General features: G+C 45.8%; 9 non-coding genes across 9 annotated transcripts; all 9 read right to left on the reverse strand.

Annotated features, from left to right (window-relative positions):
* Positions 1-908: 908 nt before the first annotated feature.
* On the reverse strand, positions 909-981 carry trnav-aac (transfer RNA valine (anticodon AAC)). Its single transcript has one exon. It is a non-coding gene; the product is annotated as a tRNA-Val (tRNA).
* A 2808-nt stretch (positions 982-3789) lies between these two features.
* trnav-aac (transfer RNA valine (anticodon AAC)) lies at positions 3790-3862 on the reverse strand. Its single transcript has one exon. It is a non-coding gene; the product is annotated as a tRNA-Val (tRNA).
* Positions 3863-6649: 2787 nt separating this feature from the next.
* trnav-aac (transfer RNA valine (anticodon AAC)) lies at positions 6650-6722 on the reverse strand. The gene has a single exon. It is a non-coding gene; the product is annotated as a tRNA-Val (tRNA).
* A 2787-nt stretch (positions 6723-9509) lies between these two features.
* trnav-aac (transfer RNA valine (anticodon AAC)) lies at positions 9510-9582 on the reverse strand. Its single transcript has one exon. It is a non-coding gene; the product is annotated as a tRNA-Val (tRNA).
* A 2787-nt stretch (positions 9583-12369) lies between these two features.
* trnav-aac (transfer RNA valine (anticodon AAC)) lies at positions 12370-12442 on the reverse strand. Its single transcript has one exon. It is a non-coding gene; the product is annotated as a tRNA-Val (tRNA).
* A 2808-nt stretch (positions 12443-15250) lies between these two features.
* Positions 15251-15323, reverse strand: trnav-aac (transfer RNA valine (anticodon AAC)). Its single transcript has one exon. It is a non-coding gene; the product is annotated as a tRNA-Val (tRNA).
* A 2787-nt stretch (positions 15324-18110) lies between these two features.
* Positions 18111-18183, reverse strand: trnav-aac (transfer RNA valine (anticodon AAC)). Its single transcript has one exon. It is a non-coding gene; the product is annotated as a tRNA-Val (tRNA).
* Positions 18184-20970: 2787 nt separating this feature from the next.
* Positions 20971-21043, reverse strand: trnav-aac (transfer RNA valine (anticodon AAC)). Its single transcript has one exon. It is a non-coding gene; the product is annotated as a tRNA-Val (tRNA).
* Positions 21044-23830: 2787 nt separating this feature from the next.
* On the reverse strand, positions 23831-23903 carry trnav-aac (transfer RNA valine (anticodon AAC)). Its single transcript has one exon. It is a non-coding gene; the product is annotated as a tRNA-Val (tRNA).
* Between the last annotated feature and the right edge of the window lie 362 nt (positions 23904-24265).

A 24265-nucleotide genomic window follows, 5' to 3' on the forward strand; every position in this document is an offset into this window, starting at 1 on the left:
TTATTGGAAATGCAGTTTCTGTTCAAGTCAATCGAAAAGGCAGTTTCTGAACATAGTAACAGAAGTCAAAAGGTAATTACCTCACCCCACCCCCACTCCGGAAGAGGTGCTAACTGCCCTTGAGTGCTTTCTGATCTCGATGTGAAGAGCTCACACGCCTCTGAGTCACCTTCAAGTCTCTGTTTGCGGAGTGAATCACAAAGAAGGACTTTTACCAGAGCTGCAACCGCCTCACTTCCCCACTCGCTCTCCCCTTTTACATTTTCCTGCTCGTCAGTGATTTAAAGAAAACCAAATGGATGCGATGTCATTCTGTAGCCTCTCTGTCGATTCCTCCGTTTCAGTTCCAACATGGCTTAGATCTCGGGGCGCACCTTAATATTAGCGGCGCTATGAAAGCACAGGTTCAAAGGTTCCTCTGAGAGTGTAAATTATTTCATTGCTGTTGCTGATTGAATGAGCCACTAACGTGCGAACTGCCCCAAAATATGATTCAGGAATCTGGTACCAACTCTCGCGCGTTGAATAACGACAGACAGCTTCCAAATGAGGCCTTTCAGAGACGACTTTGGGGTACATTTGACAGACAGACAAGTTCAGGAATCCGTGGTGCGCTGTGACCTGCCTTTGAACCGGTCCGCCTACGCAAGGAATGCAAATGCGGTACTGCTTTTCGTGGAAGGATCAGAACGCGGCAAGGACACTCTCAAACAGAATGGCATATGCATCAGAACCAGGTTGGAGAAAAACTTTATAATGCTTTACACAGTAATTAAATGGAGTTGCCTTACATTTCACTACGAGAGCAGATTCTTTCAAGCAAATTCGAAGGCAGGTTTGCAGATGGGAAAGCAAGCAAGAAAGCTCCGTTCTTGTCCATGTAAAAGGCCGCAGTTGACGAACAAAGCAGTTTCTGCCCAGTTTCGAACTGGGGACCTTTCGCGTGTTAGGCGAACGTGATGACCACTACACTACAGAAACCAGCCGCGGTCGCCGCCCTGCGGCGCAGTGGCATCCAGCACTGAAAGTTGAAGCCATTCTCCGTTTCACCTTTCTGTTTCCAATTGCTCGTTGTTGTCCAGCGTAATTGACATCTTGAAAACGTTAAAAAAGACACGTGAAATTGATGACAATATATAGACAATGATTTCGTCAATGTTTGGACCGTAGGGCGAGGTGGAATAAGCTGGGACGACTTTCCCTGCAGCGTAACGGCTGCGATATGATCTTATGGAAGGGTTGTAAACTGAGTATTTCTGTGTTTTACCCAAATTGGGGTGAGTTGAAAACTCGAGAGCATAGGTTTAAGGTGAGTGGGCTGAAATTGACAAACGACCTGAGGCACATTTCCCACACAGAAGGTTGTGCGTGTATGGAATGAGCTCCCAGAGGAAGTGGAGGAGGCTATTACACTCAGAAAATTGCAAAGGTAATCGGATGAGTTTCTGGACAGGATGGGTTTAGAGGGATTGGGGCCAAATGCTGGGGAACGGGACTTGTTTAATTTTGGTTATGTGGTGAGCATGGATGAGATACACCTAAATATCTGTTTCCACGCCGTGTACCCCCATAACGTCTTGTTGCTAACACTGGCTTTAAAGGATTACTTTTTAGCGGAGTTTTCCATCGCAGTCTGTGGCACAATCGTTTAGTCTGTTCGACTGCTCACGGGAAAGGTAGTATTGTGAAACACTGCAGATACGAACGACTTCCTTAATTTTGCCCCGACTGACCATACTCCGTGAAATTTTCCCAGACCTCAATTGAGGAGTTTTGCTGCTCGAAGTTACCTCAGAAACCCTGTTAACTCGTAATGTGCTGAGCGAATCGCAAAACAGAAAGCATTTTTCACGGAACACAAACAAAACTGGCATGCCGAATGCATTTTCAGACAGAGAGATGCATGAATGCTAAATGTGTCACAGTCCGAGGGCATGAGTCATAAAGTAATCTCACAACTAACAACAGGGCAATTCCAAACTACTCTTTCAAACATACTGCAGCGTTAGTGCACCACCACTTTCCAGACAATGCTGAAAAGAGAGATAGAAAGAACATCATAAGAACGGGCCATAAAAAGTGAATTTCACCAATCACAGTCTCGATTAGATTACCTTTTCCTTCTGATGTCTCCAGGACGGAAATGAAGGAAATGGGAGAAATTCAATAACATATGACACCGAAATTCATTGGAACGATTTTCCCATTGGACAAAAAACCAAATAACGACGAGTCGAGTCACCGCAGGACTTTGTTTCACAACAGCGATGAAACAATAGTCTCCATTCGGTTCCAGTAAAAGCACAAATCGCTTTGGAACAGCAGAGCTGTTTGCGATTTTCCGCGCGGGAGGCGAACGCGATCTTGACAGCAGAGACACTTGGACACTTCGGTCAAATAACCATGAGCTGCTAGACATTACTACAATTTCGATTCTTGCTTTGCTAAATGATTTCACACATTGCTCGAAACAGGACGACTTTCACGTTTACACGGAACACGAAACACACCTGACTACAGGGAAAATGCACAAAGCTGAGCAGGCCGTGTTCCACATCAAACCGTGCAGCATTTATTCAGTCACTGTGTCTGTTTTGCAGAAGAAGGGTCCCAAAGAATGTTCTCCACCCTAAAACCGGAGGTCGCATTACAATCCGAGAACGACAGATCACATTGTGAGCATGCTCTGACCTCGGGGCCGGTTCGAGATGCCACTTTCCGTGCCTTTTACTTTAACCGTGCAATTTGCTGCAGAGATGTTCACTCCTGGACATGAGCCACGTGGATACCAACTGAGTCGGAAACCTGTGCGGCAATCGACGAGAAGCGATTCAATAAATTTTGCTAACTTCCATGGTGCTTATTGGAAATGCAGTTTCTGTTCAAGTCAATCGAAAAGGCAGTTTCTGAACATAGTAACAGAAGTCAAAAGGTAATTACCTCACCCCACCCCCACTCCGGAAGAGGTGCTAACTGCCCTTGAGTGCTTTCTGATCTCGATGTGAAGAGCTCACACGCCTCTGAGTCACCTTCAAGTCTCTGTTTGCGGAGTGAATCACAAAGAAGGACTTTTACCAGAGCTGCAACCGCCTCACTTCCCCACTCGCTCTCCCCTTTTACATTTTCCTGCTCGTCAGTGATTTAAAGAAAACCAAATGGATGCGATGTCATTCTGTAGCCTCTCTGTCGATTCCTCCGTTTCAGTTCCAACATGGCTTAGATCTCGGGGCGCACCTTAATATTAGCGGCGCTATGAAAGCACAGGTTCAAAGGTTCCTCTGAGAGTGTAAATTATTTCATTGCTGTTGCTGATTGAATGAGCCACTAACGTGCGAACTGCCCCAAAATATGATTCAGGAATCTGGTACCAACTCTCGCGCGTTGAATAACGACAGACAGCTTCCAAATGAGGCCTTTCAGAGACGACTTTGGGGTACATTTGACAGACAGACAAGTTCAGGAATCCGTGGTGCGCTGTGACACCTGCGCAGCAGCTTCTTCCCTGCCTTTGAACCGGGCCGCCTGCGCAAGGAATGCAAATGCGGTACTGCTTTTCGTGGAAGGATCAGAACGCGGCAAGGACACTCTCAAACAGAATGGCATATGCATCAGAACCAGGTTGGAGAAAAACTTTATAATGCTTTACACAGTAATTAAATGGAGTTGCCTTACATTTCACTACGAGAGCAGATTCTTTCAAGCAAATTCGAAGGCAGGTTTGCAGATGGGAAAGCAAGCAAGAAAGCTCCGTTCTTGTCCATGTAAAAGGCCGCAGTTGACGAACAAAGCAGTTTCTGCCCAGTTTCGAACTGGGGACCTTTCGCGTGTTAGGCGAACGTGATGACCACTACACTACAGAAACCAGCCGCGGTCGCCGCCCTGCGGCGCAGTGGCATCCAGCACTGAAAGTTGAAGCCATTCTCCGTTTCACCTTTCTGTTTCCAATTGCTCGTTGTTGTCCAGCGTAATTGACATCTTGAAAACGTTAAAAAAGACACGTGAAATTGATGACAATATATAGACAATGATTTCGTCAATGTTTGGACCGTAGGGCGAGGTGGAATAAGCTGGGACGACTTTCCCTGCAGCGTAACGGCTGCGATATGATCTTATGGAAGGGTTGTAAACTGAGTATTTCTGTGTTTTACCCAAATTGGGGTGAGTTGAAAACTCGAGAGCATAGGTTTAAGGTGAGTGGGCTGAAATTGACAAACGACCTGAGGCACATTTCCCACACAGAAGGTTGTGCGTGTATGGAATGAGCTCCCAGAGGAAGTGGAGGAGGCTATTACACTCAGAAAATTGCAAAGGTAATCGGATGAGTTTCTGGACAGGATGGGTTTAGAGGGATTGGGGCCAAATGCTGGGGAACGGGACTTGTTTAATTTTGGTTATGTGGTGAGCATGGATGAGATACACCTAAATATCTGTTTCCACGCCGTGTACCCCCATAACGTCTTGTTGCTAACACTGGCTTTAAAGGATTACTTTTTAGCGGAGTTTTCCATCGCAGTCTGTGGCACAATCGTTTAGTCTGTTCGACTGCTCACGGGAAAGGTAGTATTGTGAAACACTGCAGATACGAACGACTTCCTTAATTTTGCCCCGACTGACCATACTCCGTGAAATTTTCCCAGACCTCAATTGAGGAGTTTTGCTGCTCGAAGTTACCTCAGAAACCCTGTTAACTCGTAATGTGCTGAGCGAATCGCAAAACAGAAAGCATTTTTCACGGAACACAAACAAAACTGGCATGCCGAATGCATTTTCAGACAGAGAGATGCATGAATGCTAAATGTGTCACAGTCCGAGGGCATGAGTCATAAAGTAATCTCACAACTAACAACAGGGCAATTCCAAACTACTCTTTCAAACATACTGCAGCGTTAGTGCACCACCACTTTCCAGACAATGCTGAAAAGAGAGATAGAAAGAACATCATAAGAACGGGCCATAAAAAGTGAATTTCACCAATCACAGTCTCGATTAGATTACCTTTTCCTTCTGATGTCTCCAGGACGGAAATGAAGGAAATGGGAGAAATTCAATAACATATGACACCGAAATTCATTGGAACGATTTTCCCATTGGACAAAAAACCAAATAACGACGAGTCGAGTCACCGCAGGACTTTGTTTCACAACAGCGATGAAATAATAGTCTCCATTCGGTTCCAGTAAAAGCACAAATCGCTTTGGAACAGCAGAGCTGTTTGCGATTTTCCGCGCGGGAGGCGAACGCGATCTTGACAGCAGAGACACTTGGACACTTCGGTCAAATAACCATGAGCTGCTAGACATTACTACAATTTCGATTCTTGCTTTGCTAAATGATTTCACACATTGCTCGAAACAGGACGACTTTCACGTTTACACGGAACACGAAACACACCTGACTACAGGGAAAATGCACAAAGCTGAGCAGGCCGTGTTCCACATCAAACCGTGCAGCATTTATTCAGTCACTGTGTCTGTTTTGCAGAAGAAGGGTCCCAAAGAATGTTCTCCACCCTAAAACCGGAGGTCGCATTACAATCCGAGAACGACAGATCACATTGTGAGCATGCTCTGACCTCGGGGCCGGTTCGAGATGCCACTTTCCGTGCCTTTTACTTTAACCGTGCAATTTGCTGCAGAGATGTTCACTCCTGGACATGAGCCACGTGGATACCAACTGAGTCGGAAACCTGTGCGGCAATCGACGAGAAGCGATTCAATAAATTTTGCTAACTTCCATGGTGCTTATTGGAAATGCAGTTTCTGTTCAAGTCAATCGAAAAGGCAGTTTCTGAACATAGTAACAGAAGTCAAAAGGTAATTACCTCACCCCACCCCCACTCCGGAAGAGGTGCTAACTGCCCTTGAGTGCTTTCTGATCTCGATGTGAAGAGCTCACACGCCTCTGAGTCACCTTCAAGTCTCTGTTTGCGGAGTGAATCACAAAGAAGGACTTTTACCAGAGCTGCAACCGCCTCACTTCCCCACTCGCTCTCCCCTTTTACATTTTCCTGCTCGTCAGTGATTTAAAGAAAACCAAATGGATGCGATGTCATTCTGTAGCCTCTCTGTCGATTCCTCCGTTTCAGTTCCAACATGGCTTAGATCTCGGGGCGCACCTTAATATTAGCGGCGCTATGAAAGCACAGGTTCAAAGGTTCCTCTGAGAGTGTAAATTATTTCATTGCTGTTGCTGATTGAATGAGCCACTAACGTGCGAACTGCCCCAAAATATGATTCAGGAATCTGGTACCAACTCTCGCGCGTTGAATAACGACAGACAGCTTCCAAATGAGGCCTTTCAGAGACGACTTTGGGGTACATTTGACAGACAGACAAGTTCAGGAATCCGTGGTGCGCTGTGACCTGCCTTTGAACCGGTCCGCCTACGCAAGGAATGCAAATGCGGTACTGCTTTTCGTGGAAGGATCAGAACGCGGCAAGGACACTCTCAAACAGAATGGCATATGCATCAGAACCAGGTTGGAGAAAAACTTTATAATGCTTTACACAGTAATTAAATGGAGTTGCCTTACATTTCACTACGAGAGCAGATTCTTTCAAGCAAATTCGAAGGCAGGTTTGCAGATGGGAAAGCAAGCAAGAAAGCTCCGTTCTTGTCCATGTAAAAGGCCGCAGTTGACGAACAAAGCAGTTTCTGCCCAGTTTCGAACTGGGGACCTTTCGCGTGTTAGGCGAACGTGATGACCACTACACTACAGAAACCAGCCGCGGTCGCCGCCCTGCGGCGCAGTGGCATCCAGCACTGAAAGTTGAAGCCATTCTCCGTTTCACCTTTCTGTTTCCAATTGCTCGTTGTTGTCCAGCGTAATTGACATCTTGAAAACGTTAAAAAAGACACGTGAAATTGATGACAATATATAGACAATGATTTCGTCAATGTTTGGACCGTAGGGCGAGGTGGAATAAGCTGGGACGACTTTCCCTGCAGCGTAACGGCTGCGATATGATCTTATGGAAGGGTTGTAAACTGAGTATTTCTGTGTTTTACCCAAATTGGGGTGAGTTGAAAACTCGAGAGCATAGGTTTAAGGTGAGTGGGCTGAAATTGACAAACGACCTGAGGCACATTTCCCACACAGAAGGTTGTGCGTGTATGGAATGAGCTCCCAGAGGAAGTGGAGGAGGCTATTACACTCAGAAAATTGCAAAGGTAATCGGATGAGTTTCTGGACAGGATGGGTTTAGAGGGATTGGGGCCAAATGCTGGGGAACGGGACTTGTTTAATTTTGGTTATGTGGTGAGCATGGATGAGATACACCTAAATATCTGTTTCCACGCCGTGTACCCCCATAACGTCTTGTTGCTAACACTGGCTTTAAAGGATTACTTTTTAGCGGAGTTTTCCATCGCAGTCTGTGGCACAATCGTTTAGTCTGTTCGACTGCTCACGGGAAAGGTAGTATTGTGAAACACTGCAGATACGAACGACTTCCTTAATTTTGCCCCGACTGACCATACTCCGTGAAATTTTCCCAGACCTCAATTGAGGAGTTTTGCTGCTCGAAGTTACCTCAGAAACCCTGTTAACTCGTAATGTGCTGAGCGAATCGCAAAACAGAAAGCATTTTTCACGGAACACAAACAAAACTGGCATGCCGAATGCATTTTCAGACAGAGAGATGCATGAATGCTAAATGTGTCACAGTCCGAGGGCATGAGTCATAAAGTAATCTCACAACTAACAACAGGGCAATTCCAAACTACTCTTTCAAACATACTGCAGCGTTAGTGCACCACCACTTTCCAGACAATGCTGAAAAGAGAGATAGAAAGAACATCATAAGAACGGGCCATAAAAAGTGAATTTCACCAATCACAGTCTCGATTAGATTACCTTTTCCTTCTGATGTCTCCAGGACGGAAATGAAGGAAATGGGAGAAATTCAATAACATATGACACCGAAATTCATTGGAACGATTTTCCCATTGGACAAAAAACCAAATAACGACGAGTCGAGTCACCGCAGGACTTTGTTTCACAACAGCGATGAAATAATAGTCTCCATTCGGTTCCAGTAAAAGCACAAATCGCTTTGGAACAGCAGAGCTGTTTGCGATTTTCCGCGCGGGAGGCGAACGCGATCTTGACAGCAGAGACACTTGGACACTTCGGTCAAATAACCATGAGCTGCTAGACATTACTACAATTTCGATTCTTGCTTTGCTAAATGATTTCACACATTGCTCGAAACAGGACGACTTTCACGTTTACACGGAACACGAAACACACCTGACTACAGGGAAAATGCACAAAGCTGAGCAGGCCGTGTTCCACATCAAACCGTGCAGCATTTATTCAGTCACTGTGTCTGTTTTGCAGAAGAAGGGTCCCAAAGAATGTTCTCCACCCTAAAACCGGAGGTCGCATTACAATCCGAGAACGACAGATCACATTGTGAGCATGCTCTGACCTCGGGGCCGGTTCGAGATGCCACTTTCCGTGCCTTTTACTTTAACCGTGCAATTTGCTGCAGAGATGTTCACTCCTGGACATGAGCCACGTGGATACCAACTGAGTCGGAAACCTGTGCGGCAATCGACGAGAAGCGATTCAATAAATTTTGCTAACTTCCATGGTGCTTATTGGAAATGCAGTTTCTGTTCAAGTCAATCGAAAAGGCAGTTTCTGAACATAGTAACAGAAGTCAAAAGGTAATTACCTCACCCCACCCCCACTCCGGAAGAGGTGCTAACTGCCCTTGAGTGCTTTCTGATCTCGATGTGAAGAGCTCACACGCCTCTGAGTCACCTTCAAGTCTCTGTTTGCGGAGTGAATCACAAAGAAGGACTTTTACCAGAGCTGCAACCGCCTCACTTCCCCACTCGCTCTCCCCTTTTACATTTTCCTGCTCGTCAGTGATTTAAAGAAAACCAAATGGATGCGATGTCATTCTGTAGCCTCTCTGTCGATTCCTCCGTTTCAGTTCCAACATGGCTTAGATCTCGGGGCGCACCTTAATATTAGCGGCGCTATGAAAGCACAGGTTCAAAGGTTCCTCTGAGAGTGTAAATTATTTCATTGCTGTTGCTGATTGAATGAGCCACTAACGTGCGAACTGCCCCAAAATATGATTCAGGAATCTGGTACCAACTCTCGCGCGTTGAATAACGACAGACAGCTTCCAAATGAGGCCTTTCAGAGACGACTTTGGGGTACATTTGACAGACAGACAAGTTCAGGAATCCGTGGTGCGCTGTGACCTGCCTTTGAACCGGTCCGCCTACGCAAGGAATGCAAATGCGGTACTGCTTTTCGTGGAAGGATCAGAACGCGGCAAGGACACTCTCAAACAGAATGGCATATGCATCAGAACCAGGTTGGAGAAAAACTTTATAATGCTTTACACAGTAATTAAATGGAGTTGCCTTACATTTCACTACGAGAGCAGATTCTTTCAAGCAAATTCGAAGGCAGGTTTGCAGATGGGAAAGCAAGCAAGAAAGCTCCGTTCTTGTCCATGTAAAAGGCCGCAGTTGACGAACAAAGCAGTTTCTGCCCAGTTTCGAACTGGGGACCTTTCGCGTGTTAGGCGAACGTGATGACCACTACACTACAGAAACCAGCCGCGGTCGCCGCCCTGCGGCGCAGTGGCATCCAGCACTGAAAGTTGAAGCCATTCTCCGTTTCACCTTTCTGTTTCCAATTGCTCGTTGTTGTCCAGCGTAATTGACATCTTGAAAACGTTAAAAAAGACACGTGAAATTGATGACAATATATAGACAATGATTTCGTCAATGTTTGGACCGTAGGGCGAGGTGGAATAAGCTGGGACGACTTTCCCTGCAGCGTAACGGCTGCGATATGATCTTATGGAAGGGTTGTAAACTGAGTATTTCTGTGTTTTACCCAAATTGGGGTGAGTTGAAAACTCGAGAGCATAGGTTTAAGGTGAGTGGGCTGAAATTGACAAACGACCTGAGGCACATTTCCCACACAGAAGGTTGTGCGTGTATGGAATGAGCTCCCAGAGGAAGTGGAGGAGGCTATTACACTCAGAAAATTGCAAAGGTAATCGGATGAGTTTCTGGACAGGATGGGTTTAGAGGGATTGGGGCCAAATGCTGGGGAACGGGACTTGTTTAATTTTGGTTATGTGGTGAGCATGGATGAGATACACCTAAATATCTGTTTCCACGCCGTGTACCCCCATAACGTCTTGTTGCTAACACTGGCTTTAAAGGATTACTTTTTAGCGGAGTTTTCCATCGCAGTCTGTGGCACAATCGTTTAGTCTGTTCGACTGCTCACGGGAAAGGTAGTATTGTGAAACACTGCAGATACGAACGACTTCCTTAATTTTGCCCCGACTGACCATACTCCGTGAAATTTTCCCAGACCTCAATTGAGGAGTTTTGCTGCTCGCAGTTACCTCAGAAACCCTGTTAACTCGTAATGTGCTGAGCGAATCGCAAAACAGAAAGCATTTTTCACGGAACACAAACAAAACTGGCATGCCGAATGCATTTTCAGACAGAGAGATGCATGAATGCTAAATGTGTCACAGTCCGAGGGCATGAGTCATAAAGTAATCTCACAACTAACAACAGGGCAATTCCAAACTACTCTTTCAAACATACTGCAGCGTTAGTGCACCACCACTTTCCAGACAATGCTGAAAAGAGAGATAGAAAGAACATCATAAGAACGGGCCATAAAAAGTCAATTTCACCAATCACAGTCTCGATTAGATTACCTTTTCCTTCTGATGTCTCCAGGACGGAAATGAAGGAAATGGGAGAAATTCAATAACATATGACACCGAAATTCATTGGAACGATTTTCCCATTGGACAAAAAACCAAATAACGACGAGTCGAGTCACCGCAGGACTTTGTTTCACAACAGCGATGAAATAATAGTCTCCATTCGGTTCCAGTAAAAGCACAAATCGCTTTGGAACAGCAGAGCTGTTTGCGATTTTCCGCGCGGGAGGCGAACGCGATCTTGACAGCAGAGACACTTGGACACTTCGGTCAAATAACCATGAGCTGCTAGACATTACTACAATTTCGATTCTTGCTTTGCTAAATGATTTCACACATTGCTCGAAACAGGACGACTTTCACGTTTACACGGAACACGAAACACACCTGACTACAGGGAAAATGCACAAAGCTGAGCAGGCCGTGTTCCACATCAAACCGTGCAGCATTTATTCAGTCACTGTGTCTGTTTTGCAGAAGAAGGGTCCCAAAGAATGTTCTCCACCCTAAAACCGGAGGTCGCATTACAATCCGAGAACGACAGATCACATTGTGAGCATGCTCTGACCTCGGGGCCGGTTCGAGATGCCACTTTCCGTGCCTTTTACTTTAACCGTGCAATTTGCTGCAGAGATGTTCACTCCTGGACATGAGCCACGTGGATACCAACTGAGTCGGAAACCTGTGCGGCAATCGACGAGAAGCGATTCAATAAATTTTGCTAACTTCCATGGTGCTTATTGGAAATGCAGTTTCTGTTCAAGTCAATCGAAAAGGCAGTTTCTGAACATAGTAACAGAAGTCAAAAGGTAATTACCTCACCCCACCCCCACTCCGGAAGAGGTGCTAACTGCCCTTGAGTGCTTTCTGATCTCGATGTGAAGAGCTCACACGCCTCTGAGTCACCTTCAAGTCTCTGTTTGCGGAGTGAATCACAAAGAAGGACTTTTACCAGAGCTGCAACCGCCTCACTTCCCCACTCGCTCTCCCCTTTTACATTTTCCTGCTCGTCAGTGATTTAAAGAAAACCAAATGGATGCGATGTCATTCTGTAGCCTCTCTGTCGATTCCTCCGTTTCAGTTCCAACATGGCTTAGATCTCGGGGCGCACCTTAATATTAGCGGCGCTATGAAAGCACAGGTTCAAAGGTTCCTCTGAGAGTGTAAATTATTTCATTGCTGTTGCTGATTGAATGAGCCACTAACGTGCGAACTGCCCCAAAATATGATTCAGGAATCTGGTACCAACTCTCGCGCGTTGAATAACGACAGACAGCTTCCAAATGAGGCCTTTCAGAGACGACTTTGGGGTACATTTGACAGACAGACAAGTTCAGGAATCCGTGGTGCGCTGTGACCTGCCTTTGAACCGGTCCGCCTACGCAAGGAATGCAAATGCGGTACTGCTTTTCGTGGAAGGATCAGAACGCGGCAAGGACACTCTCAAACAGAATGGCATATGCATCAGAACCAGGTTGGAGAAAAACTTTATAATGCTTTACACAGTAATTAAATGGAGTTGCCTTACATTTCACTACGAGAGCAGATTCTTTCAAGCAAATTCGAAGGCAGGTTTGCAGATGGGAAAGCAAGCAAGAAAGCTCCGTTCTTGTCCATGTAAAAGGCCGCAGTTGACGAACAAAGCAGTTTCTGCCCAGTTTCGAACTGGGGACCTTTCGCGTGTTAGGCGAACGTGATGACCACTACACTACAGAAACCAGCCGCGGTCGCCGCCCTGCGGCGCAGTGGCATCCAGCACTGAAAGTTGAAGCCATTCTCCGTTTCACCTTTCTGTTTCCAATTGCTCGTTGTTGTCCAGCGTAATTGACATCTTGAAAACGTTAAAAAAGACACGTGAAATTGATGACAATATATAGACAATGATTTCGTCAATGTTTGGACCGTAGGGCGAGGTGGAATAAGCTGGGACGACTTTCCCTGGAGCGTAACGGCTGCGATATGATCTTATGGAAGGGTTGTAAACTGAGTATTTCTGTGTTTTACCCAAATTGGGGTGAGTTGAAAACTCGAGAGCATAGGTTTAAGGTGAGTGGGCTGAAATTGACAAACGACCTGAGGCACATTTCCCACACAGAAGGTTGTGCGTGTATGGAATGAGCTCCCAGAGGAAGTGGAGGAGGCTATTACACTCAGAAAATTGCAAAGGTAATCGGATGAGTTTCTGGACAGGATGGGTTTAGAGGGATTGGGGCCAAATGCTGGGGAACGGGACTTGTTTAATTTTGGTTATGTGGTGAGCATGGATGAGATACACCTAAATATCTGTTTCCACGCCGTGTACCCCCATAACGTCTTGTTGCTAACACTGGCTTTAAAGGATTACTTTTTAGCGGAGTTTTCCATCGCAGTCTGTGGCACAATCGTTTAGTCTGTTCGACTGCTCACGGGAAAGGTAGTATTGTGAAACACTGCAGATACGAACGACTTCCTTAATTTTGCCCCGACTGACCATACTCCGTGAAATTTTCCCAGACCTCAATTGAGGAGTTTTGCTGCTCGAAGTTACCTCAGAAACCCTGTTAACTCGTAATGTGCTGAGCGAATCGCAAAACAGAAAGCATTTTTCACGGAACACAAACAAAACTGGCATGCCGAATGCATTTTCAGACAGAGAGATGCATGAATGCTAAATGTGTCACAGTCCGAGGGCATGAGTCATAAAGTAATCTCACAACTAACAACAGGGCAATTCCAAACTACTCTTTCAAACATACTGCAGCGTTAGTGCACCACCACTTTCCAGACAATGCTGAAAAGAGAGATAGAAAGAACATCATAAGAACGGGCCATAAAAAGTGAATTTCACCAATCACAGTCTCGATTAGATTACCTTTTCCTTCTGATGTCTCCAGGACGGAAATGAAGGAAATGGGAGAAATTCAATAACATATGACACCGAAATTCATTGGAACGATTTTCCCATTGGACAAAAAACCAAATAACGACGAGTCGAGTCACCGCAGGACTTTGTTTCACAACAGCGATGAAACAATAGTCTCCATTCGGTTCCAGTAAAAGCACAAATCGCTTTGGAACAGCAGAGCTGTTTGCGATTTTCCGCGCGGGAGGCGAACGCGATCTTGACAGCAGAGACACTTGGACACTTCGGTCAAATAACCATGAGCTGCTAGACATTACTACAATTTCGATTCTTGCTTTGCTAAATGATTTCACACATTGCTCGAAACAGGACGACTTTCACGTTTACACGGAACACGAAACACACCTGACTACAGGGAAAATGCACAAAGCTGAGCAGGCCGTGTTCCACATCAAACCGTGCAGCATTTATTCAGTCACTGTGTCTGTTTTGCAGAAGAAGGGTCCCAAAGAATGTTCTCCACCCTAAAACCGGAGGTCGCATTACAATCCGAGAACGACAGATCACATTGTGAGCATGCTCTGACCTCGGGGCCGGTTCGAGATGCCACTTTCCGTGCCTTTTACTTTAACCGTGCAATTTGCTGCAGAGATGTTCACTCCTGGACATGAGCCACGTGGATACCAACTGAGTCGGAAACCTGTGCGGCAATCGACGAGAAGCGATTCAATAAATTTTGCTAACTTCCATGGTGCTTATTGGAAATGCAGTTTCTGTTCAAGTCAATCGAAAAGGCAGTTTCTGAACATAGTAACAGAAGTCAAAAGGTAATTACCTCACCCCACCCCCACTCCGGAAGAGGTGCTAACTGCCCTTGAGTGCTTTCTGATCTCGATGTGAAGAGCTCACACGCCTCTGAGTCACCTTCAAGTCTCTGTTTGCGGAGTGAATCACAAAGAAGGACTTTTACCAGAGCTGCAACCGCCTCACTTCCCCACTCGCTCTCCCCTTTTACATTTTCCTGCTCGTCAGTGATTTAAAGAAAACCAAATGGATGCGATGTCATTCTGTAGCCTCTCTGTCGATTCCTCCGTTTCAGTTCCAACATGGCTTAGATCTCGGGGCGCACCTTAATATTAGCGGCGCTATGAAAGCACAGGTTCAAAGGTTCCTCTGAGAGTGTAAATTATTTCATTGCTGTTGCTGATTGAATGAGCCACTAACGTGCGAACTGCCCCAAAATATGATTCAGGAATCTGGTACCAACTCTCGCGCGTTGAATAACGACAGACAGCTTCCAAATGAGGCCTTTCAGAGACGACTTTGGGGTACATTTGACAGACAGACAAGTTCAGGAATCCGTGGTGCGCTGTGACACCTGCGCAGCAGCTTCTTCCCTGCCTTTGAACCGGGCCGCCTGCGCAAGGAATGCAAATGCGGTACTGCTTTTCGTGGAAGGATCAGAACGCGGCAAGGACACTCTCAAACAGAATGGCATATGCATCAGAACCAGGTTGGAGAAAAACTTTATAATGCTTTACACAGTAATTAAATGGAGTTGCCTTACATTTCACTACGAGAGCAGATTCTTTCAAGCAAATTCGAAGGCAGGTTTGCAGATGGGAAAGCAAGCAAGAAAGCTCCGTTCTTGTCCATGTAAAAGGCTGCAGTTGACGAACCAAGCAGTTTCTGCCCAGTTTCGAACTGGGGACCTTTCGCGTGTTAGGCGAACGTGATGACCACTACACTACAGAAACCAGCCGCGGTCGCCGCCCTGCGGCGCAGTGGCATCCAGCACTGAAAGTTGAAGCCATTCTCCGTTTCACCTTTCTGTTTCCAATCGCTCGTTGTTGTCCAGCGTAATTGACATCTTGAAAACGTTAAAAAAGACACGTGAAATTGATGACAATATATAGACAATGATTTCGTCAATGTTTGGACCGTAGGGCGAGGTGGAATAAGCTGGGACGACTTTCCCTGCAGCGTAACGGCTGCGATATGATCTTATGGAAGGGTTGTAAACTGAGTATTTCTGTGTTTTACCCAATTTGGGGTGAGTTGAAAACTCGAGAGCATAGGTTTAAGGTGAGTGGGCTGAAATTGACAAACGACCTGAGGCACATTTCCCACACAGAAGGTTGTGCGTGTATGGAATGAGCTCCCAGAGGAAGTGGAGGAGGCTATTACACTCAGAAAATTGCAAAGGTAATCGGATGAGTTTCTGGACAGGATGGGTTTAGAGGGATTGGGGCCAAATGCTGGGGAACGGGACTTGTTTAATTTTGGTTATGTGGTGAGCATGGATGAGATACACCTAAATATCTGTTTCCACGCCGTGTACCCCCATAACGTCTTGTTGCTAACACTGGCTTTAAAGGATTACTTTTTAGCGGAGTTTTCCATCGCAGTCTGTGGCACAATCGTTTAGTCTGTTCGACTGCTCACGGGAAAGGTAGTATTGTGAAACACTGCAGATACGAACGACTTCCTTAATTTTGCCCCGACTGACCATACTCCGTGAAATTTTCCCAGACCTCAATTGAGGAGTTTTGCTGCTCGAAGTTACCTCAGAAACCCTGTTAACTCGTAATGTGCTGAGCGAATCGCAAAACAGAAAGCATTTTTCACGGAACACAAACAAAACTGGCATGCCGAATGCATTTTCAGACAGAGAGATGCATGAATGCTAAATGTGTCACAGTCCGAGGGCATGAGTCATAAAGTAATCTCACGACTAACAACAGGGCAATTCCAAACTACTCTTTCAAACATACTGCAGCGTTAGTGCACCACCACTTTCCAGACAATGCTGAAAAGAGAGATAGAAAGAACATCATAAGAACGGGCCATAAAAAGTGAATTTCACCAATCACAGTCTCGATTAGATTACCTTTTCCTTCTGATGTCTCCAGGACGGAAATGAAGGAAATGGGAGAAATTCAATAACATATGACACCGAAATTCATTGGAACGATTTTCCCATTGGACAAAAAACCAAATAACGACGAGTCGAGTCACCGCAGGACTTTGTTTCACAACAGCGATGAAATAATAGTCTCCATTCGGTTCCAGTAAAAGCACAAATCGCTTTGGAACAGCAGAGCTGTTTGCGATTTTCCGCGCGGGAGGCGAACGCGATCTTGACAGCAGAGACACTTGGACACTTCGGTCAAATAACCATGAGCTGCTAGACATTACTACAATTTCGATTCTTGCTTTGCTAAATGATTTCACACATTGCTCGAAACAGGACGACTTTCACGTTTACACGGAACACGAAACACACCTGACTACAGGGAAAATGCACAAAGCCGAGCAGGCCGTGTTCCACATCAAACCGTGCAGCATTTATTCAGTCACTGTGTCTGTTTTGCAGAAGAAGGGTCCCAAAGAATGTTCTCCACCCTAAAACCGGAGGTCGCATTACAATCCGAGAACGACAGATCACATTGTGAGCATGCTCTGACCTCGGGGCCGGTTCGAGATGCCACTTTCCGTGCCTTTTACTTTAACCGTGCAATTTGCTGCAGAGATGTTCACTCCTGGACATGAGCCACGTGGATACCAACTGAGTCGGAAACCTGTGCGGCAATCGACGAGAAGCGATTCAATAAATTTTGCTAACTTCCATGGTGCTTATTGGAAATGCAGTTTCTGTTCAAGTCAATCGAAAAGGCAGTTTCTGAACATAGTAACAGAAGTCAAAAGGTAATTACCTCACCCCACCCCCACTCCGGAAGAGGTGCTAACTGCCCTTGAGTGCTTTCTGATCTCGATGTGAAGAGCTCACACGCCTCTGAGTCACCTTCAAGTCTCTGTTTGCGGAGTGAATCACAAAGAAGGACTTTTACCAGAGCTGCAACCGCCTCACTTCCCCACTCGCTCTCCCCTTTTACATTTTCCTGCTCGTCAGTGATTTAAAGAAAACCAAATGGATGCGATGTCATTCTGTAGCCTCTCTGTCGATTCCTCCGTTTCAGTTCCAACATGGCTTAGATCTCGGGGCGCACCTTAATATTAGCGGCGCTATGAAAGCACAGGTTCAAAGGTTCCTCTGAGAGTGTAAATTATTTCATTGCTGTTGCTGATTGAATGAGCCACTAACGTGCGAACTGCCCCAAAATATGATTCAGGAATCTGGTACCAACTCTCGCGCGTTGAATAACGACAGACAGCTTCCAAATGAGGCCTTTCAGAGACGACTTTGGGGTACATTTGACAGACAGACAAGTTCAGGAATCCGTGGTGCGCTGTGACCTGCCTTTGAACCGGTCCGCCTACGCAAGGAATGCAAATGCGGTACTGCTTTTCGTGGAAGGATCAGAACGCGGCAAGGACACTCTCAAACAGAATGGCATATGCATCAGAACCAGGTTGGAGAAAAACTTTATAATGCTTTACACAGTAATTAAATGGAGTTGCCTTACATTTCACTACGAGAGCAGATTCTTTCAAGCAAATTCGAAGGCAGGTTTGCAGATGGGAAAGCAAGCAAGAAAGCTCCGTTCTTGTCCATGTAAAAGGCCGCAGTTGACGAACAAAGCAGTTTCTGCCCAGTTTCGAACTGGGGACCTTTCGCGTGTTAGGCGAACGTGATGACCACTACACTACAGAAACCAGCCGCGGTCGCCGCCCTGCGGCGCAGTGGCATCCAGCACTGAAAGTTGAAGCCATTCTCCGTTTCACCTTTCTGTTTCCAATTGCTCGTTGTTGTCCAGCGTAATTGACATCTTGAAAACGTTAAAAAAGACACGTGAAATTGATGACAATATATAGACAATGATTTCGTCAATGTTTGGACCGTAGGGCGAGGTGGAATAAGCTGGGACGACTTTCCCTGCAGCGTAACGGCTGCGATATGATCTTATGGAAGGGTTGTAAACTGAGTATTTCTGTGTTTTACCCAAATTGGGGTGAGTTGAAAACTCGAGAGCATAGGTTTAAGGTGAGTGGGCTGAAATTGACAAACGACCTGAGGCACATTTCCCACACAGAAGGTTGTGCGTGTATGGAATGAGCTCCCAGAGGAAGTGGAGGAGGCTATTACACTCAGAAAATTGCAAAGGTAATCGGATGAGTTTCTGGACAGGATGGGTTTAGAGGGATTGGGGCCAAATGCTGGGGAACGGGACTTGTTTAATTTTGGTTATGTGGTGAGCATGGATGAGATACACCTAAATATCTGTTTCCACGCCGTGTACCCCCATAACGTCTTGTTGCTAACACTGGCTTTAAAGGATTACTTTTTAGCGGAGTTTTCCATCGCAGTCTGTGGCACAATCGTTTAGTCTGTTCGACTGCTCACGGGAAAGGTAGTATTGTGAAACACTGCAGATACGAACGACTTCCTTAATTTTGCCCCGACTGACCATACTCCGTGAAATTTTCCCAGACCTCAATTGAGGAGTTTTGCTGCTCGAAGTTACCTCAGAAACCCTGTTAACTCGTAATGTGCTGAGCGAATCGCAAAACAGAAAGCATTTTTCACGGAACACAAACAAAACTGGCATGCCGAATGCATTTTCAGACAGAGAGATGCATGAATGCTAAATGTGTCACAGTCCGAGGGCATGAGTCATAAAGTAATCTCACAACTAACAACAGGGCAATTCCAAACTACTCTTTCAAACATACTGCAGCGTTAGTGCACCACCACTTTCCAGACAATGCTGAAAAGAGAGATAGAAAGAACATCATAAGAACGGGCCATAAAAAGTCAATTTCACCAATCACAGTCTCGATTAGATTACCTTTTCCTTCTGATGTCTCCAGGACGGAAATGAAGGAAATGGGAGAAATTCAATAACATATGACACCGAAATTCATTGGAACGATTTTCCCATTGGACAAAAAACCAAATAACGACGAGTCGAGTCACCGCAGGACTTTGTTTCACAACAGCGATGAAATAATAGTCTCCATTCGGTTCCAGTAAAAGCACAAATCGCTTTGGAACAGCAGAGCTGTTTGCGATTTTCCGCGCGGGAGGCGAACGCGATCTTGACAGCAGAGACACTTGGACACTTCGGTCAAATAACCATGAGCTGCTAGACATTACTACAATTTCGATTCTTGCTTTGCTGAATGATTTCACACATTGCTCGAAACAGGACGACTTTCACGTTTACACGGAACACGAAACACACCTGACTACAGGGAAAATGCACAAAGCTGAGCAGGCCGTGTTCCACATCAAACCGTGCAGCATTTATTCAGTCACTGTGTCTGTTTTGCAGAAGAAGGGTCCCAAAGAATGTTCTCCACCCTAAAACCGGAGGTCGCATTACAATCCGAGAACGACAGATCACATTGTGAGCATGCTCTGACCTCGGGGCCGGTTCGAGATGCCACTTTCCGTGCCTTTTACTTTAACCGTGCAATTTGCTGCAGAGATGTTCACTCCTGGACATGAGCCACGTGGATACCAACTGAGTCGGAAACCTGTGCGGCAATCGACGAGAAGCGATTCAATAAATTTTGCTAACTTCCATGGTGCTTATTGGAAATGCAGTTTCTGTTCAAGTCAATCGAAAAGGCAGTTTCTGAACATAGTAACAGAAGTCAAAAGGTAATTACCTCACCCCACCCCCACTCCGGAAGAGGTGCTAACTGCCCTTGAGTGCTTTCTGATCTCGATGTGAAGAGCTCACACGCCTCTGAGTCACCTTCAAGTCTCTGTTTGCGGAGTGAATCACAAAGAAGGACTTTTACCAGAGCTGCAACCGCCTCACTTCCCCACTCGCTCTCCCCTTTTACATTTTCCTGCTCGTCAGTGATTTAAAGAAAACCAAATGGATGCGATGTCATTCTGTAGCCTCTCTGTCGATTCCTCCGTTTCAGTTCCAACATGGCTTAGATCTCGGGGCGCACCTTAATATTAGCGGCGCTATGAAAGCACAGGTTCAAAGGTTCCTCTGAGAGTGTAAATTATTTCATTGCTGTTGCTGATTGAATGAGCCACTAACGTGCGAACTGCCCCAAAATATGATTCAGGAATCTGGTACCAACTCTCGCGCGTTGAATAACGACAGACAGCTTCCAAATGAGGCCTTTCAGAGACGACTTTGGGGTACATTTGACAGACAGACAAGTTCAGGAATCCGTGGTGCGCTGTGACCTGCCTTTGAACCGGTCCGCCTACGCAAGGAATGCAAATGCGGTACTGCTTTTCGTGGAAGGATCAGAACGCGGCAAGGACACTCTCAAACAGAATGGCATATGCATCAGAACCAGGTTGGAGAAAAACTTTATAATGCTTTACACAGTAATTAAATGGAGTTGCCTTACATTTCACTACGAGAGCAGATTCTTTCAAGCAAATTCGAAGGCAGGTTTGCAGATGGGAAAGCAAGCAAGAAAGCTCCGTTCTTGTCCATGTAAAAGGCCGCAGTTGACGAACAAAGCAGTTTCTGCCCAGTTTCGAACTGGGGACCTTTCGCGTGTTAGGCGAACGTGATGACCACTACACTACAGAAACCAGCCGCGGTCGCCGCCCTGCGGCGCAGTGGCATCCAGCACTGAAAGTTGAAGCCATTCTCCGTTTCACCTTTCTGTTTCCAATTGCTCGTTGTTGTCCAGCGTAATTGACATCTTGAAAACGTTAAAAAAGACACGTGAAATTGATGACAATATATAGACAATGATTTCGTCAATGTTTGGACCGTAGGGCGAGGTGGAATAAGCTGGGACGACTTTCCCTGCAGCGTAACGGCTGCGATATGATCTTATGGAAGGGTTGTAAACTGAGTATTTCTGTGTTTTACCCAAATTGGGGTGAGTTGAAAACTCGAGAGCATAGGTTTAAGGTGAGTGGGCTGAAATTGACAAACGACCTGAGGCACATTTCCCACACAGAAGGTTGTGCGTGTATGGAATGAGCTCCCAGAGGAAGTGGAGGAGGCTATTACACTCAGAAAATTGCAAAGGTAATCGGATGAGTTTCTGGACAGGATGGGTTTAGAGGGATTGGGGCCAAATGCTGGGGAACGGGACTTGTTTAATTTTGGTTATGTGGTGAGCATGGATGAGATACACCTAAATATCTGTTTCCACGCCGTGTACCCCCATAACGTCTTGTTGCTAACACTGGCTTTAAAGGATTACTTTTTAGCGGAGTTTTCCATCGCAGTCTGTGGCACAATCGTTTAGTCTGTTCGACTGCTCACGGGAAAGGTAGTATTGTGAAACACTGCAGATACGAACGACTTCCTTAATTTTGCCCCGACTGACCATACTCCGTGAAATTTTCCCAGACCTCAATTGAGGAGTTTTGCTGCTCGAAGTTACCTCAGAAACCCTGTTAACTCGTAATGTGCTGAGCGAATCGCAAAACAGAAAGCATTTTTCACGGAACACAAACAAAACTGGCATGCCGAATGCATTTTCAGACAGAGAGATGCATGAATGCTAAATGTGTCACAGTCCGAGGGCATGAGTCATAAAGTAATCTCACAACTAACAACAGGGCAATTCCAAACTACTCTTTCAAACATACTGCAGCGTTAGTGCACCACCACTTTCCAGACAATGCTGAAAAGAGAGATAGAAAGAACATCATAAGAACGGGCCATAAAAAGTCAATTTCACCAATCACAGTCTCGATTAGATTACCTTTTCCTTCTGATGTCTCCAGGACGGAAATGAAGGAAATGGGAGAAATTCAATAACATATGACACCGAAATTCATTGGAACGATTTTCCCATTGGACAAAAAACCAAATAACGACGAGTCGAGTCACCGCAGGACTTTGTTTCACAACAGCGATGAAATAATAGTCTCCATTCGGTTCCAGTAAAAGCACAAATCGCTTTGGAACAGCAGAGCTGTTTGCGATTTTCCGCGCGGGAGGCGAACGCGATCTTGACAGCAGAGACACTTGGACACTTCGGTCAAATAACCATGAGCTGCTAGACATTACTACAATTTCGATTCTTGCTTTGCTAAATGATTTCACACATTGCTCGAAACAGGACGACTTTCACGTTTACACGGAACACGAAACACACCTGACTACAGGGAAAATGCACAAAGCTGAGCAGGCCGTGTTCCACATCAAACCGTGCAGCATTTATTCAGTCACTGTGTCTGTTTTGCAGAAGAAGGGTCCCAAAGAATGTTCTCCACCCTAAAACCGGAGGTCGCATTACAATCCGAGAACGACAGATCACATTGTGAGCATGCTCTGACCTCGGGGCCGGTTCGAGATGCCACTTTCCGTGCCTTTTACTTTAACCGTGCAATTTGCTGCAGAGATGTTCACTCCTGGACATGAGCCACGTGGATACCAACTGAGTCGGAAACCTGTGCGGCAATCGACGAGAAGCGATTCAATAAATTTTGCTAACTTCCATGGTGCTTATTGGAAATGCAGTTTCTGTTCAAGTCAATCGAAAAGGCAGTTTCTGAACATAGTAACAGAAGTCAAAAGGTAATTACCTCACCCCACCCCCACTCCGGAAGAGGTGCTAACTGCCCTTGAGTGCTTTCTGATCTCGATGTGAAGAGCTCACACGCCTCTGAGTCACCTTCAAGTCTCTGTTTGCGGAGTGAATCACAAAGAAGGACTTTTACCAGAGCTGCAACCGCCTCACTTCCCCACTCGCTCTCCCCTTTTACATTTTCCTGCTCGTCAGTGATTTAAAGAAAACCAAATGGATGCGATGTCATTCTGTAGCCTCTCTGTCGATTCCTCCGTTTCAGTTCCAACATGGCTTAGATCTCGGGGCGCACCTTAATATTAGCGGCGCTATGAAAGCACAGGTTCAAAGGTTCCTCTGAGAGTGTAAATTATTTCATTGCTGTTGCTGATTGAATGAGCCACTAACGTGCGAACTGCCCCAAAATATGATTCAGGAATCTGGTACCAACTCTCGCGCGTTGAATAACGACAGACAGCTTCCAAATGAGGCCTTTCAGAGACGACTTTGGGGTACATTTGACAGACAGACAAGTTCAGGAATCCGTGGTGCGCTGTGACCTGCCTTTGAGCCGGTCCGCCTACGCAAGGAATGCAAATGCGGTACTGCTTTTCGTGGAAGGATCAGAACGCGGCAAGGACACTCTCAAACAGAATGGCATATGCATCAGAACCAGGTTGGAGAAAAACTTTATAATGCTTTACACAGTAATTAAATGGAGTTGCCTTACATTTCACTACGAGAGCAGATTCTTTCAAGCAAATTCGAAGGCAGGTTTGCAGATGGGAAAGCAAGCAAGAAAGCTCCGTTCTTGTCCATGTAAAAGGCCGCAGTTGACGAACAAAGCAGTTTCTGCCCAGTTTCGAACTGGGGACCTTTCGCGTGTTAGGCGAACGTGATGACCACTACACTACAGAAACCAGCCGCGGTCGCCGCCCTGCGGCGCAGTGGCATCCAGCACTGAAAGTTGAAGCCATTCTCCGTTTCACCTTTCTGTTTCCAATTGCTCGTTGTTGTCCAGCGTAATTGACATCTTGAAAACGTTAAAAAAGACACGTGAAATTGATGACAATATATAGACAATGATTTCGTCAATGTTTGGACCGTAGGGCGAGGTGGAATAAGCTGGGACGACTTTCCCTGCAGCGTAACGGCTGCGATATGATCTTATGGAAGGGTTGTAAACTGAGTATTTCTGTGTTTTACCCAAATTGGGGTGAGTTGAAAACTCGAGAGCATAGGTTTAAGGTGAGTGGGCTGAAATTGACAAACGACCTGAGGC

The sequence above is a fragment of the Chiloscyllium punctatum genome, unplaced genomic scaffold, assembly GCF_047496795.1.
Source record: "Chiloscyllium punctatum isolate Juve2018m unplaced genomic scaffold, sChiPun1.3 scaffold_818, whole genome shotgun sequence".
NCBI lineage: Eukaryota > Metazoa > Chordata > Chondrichthyes > Orectolobiformes > Hemiscylliidae > Chiloscyllium > Chiloscyllium punctatum.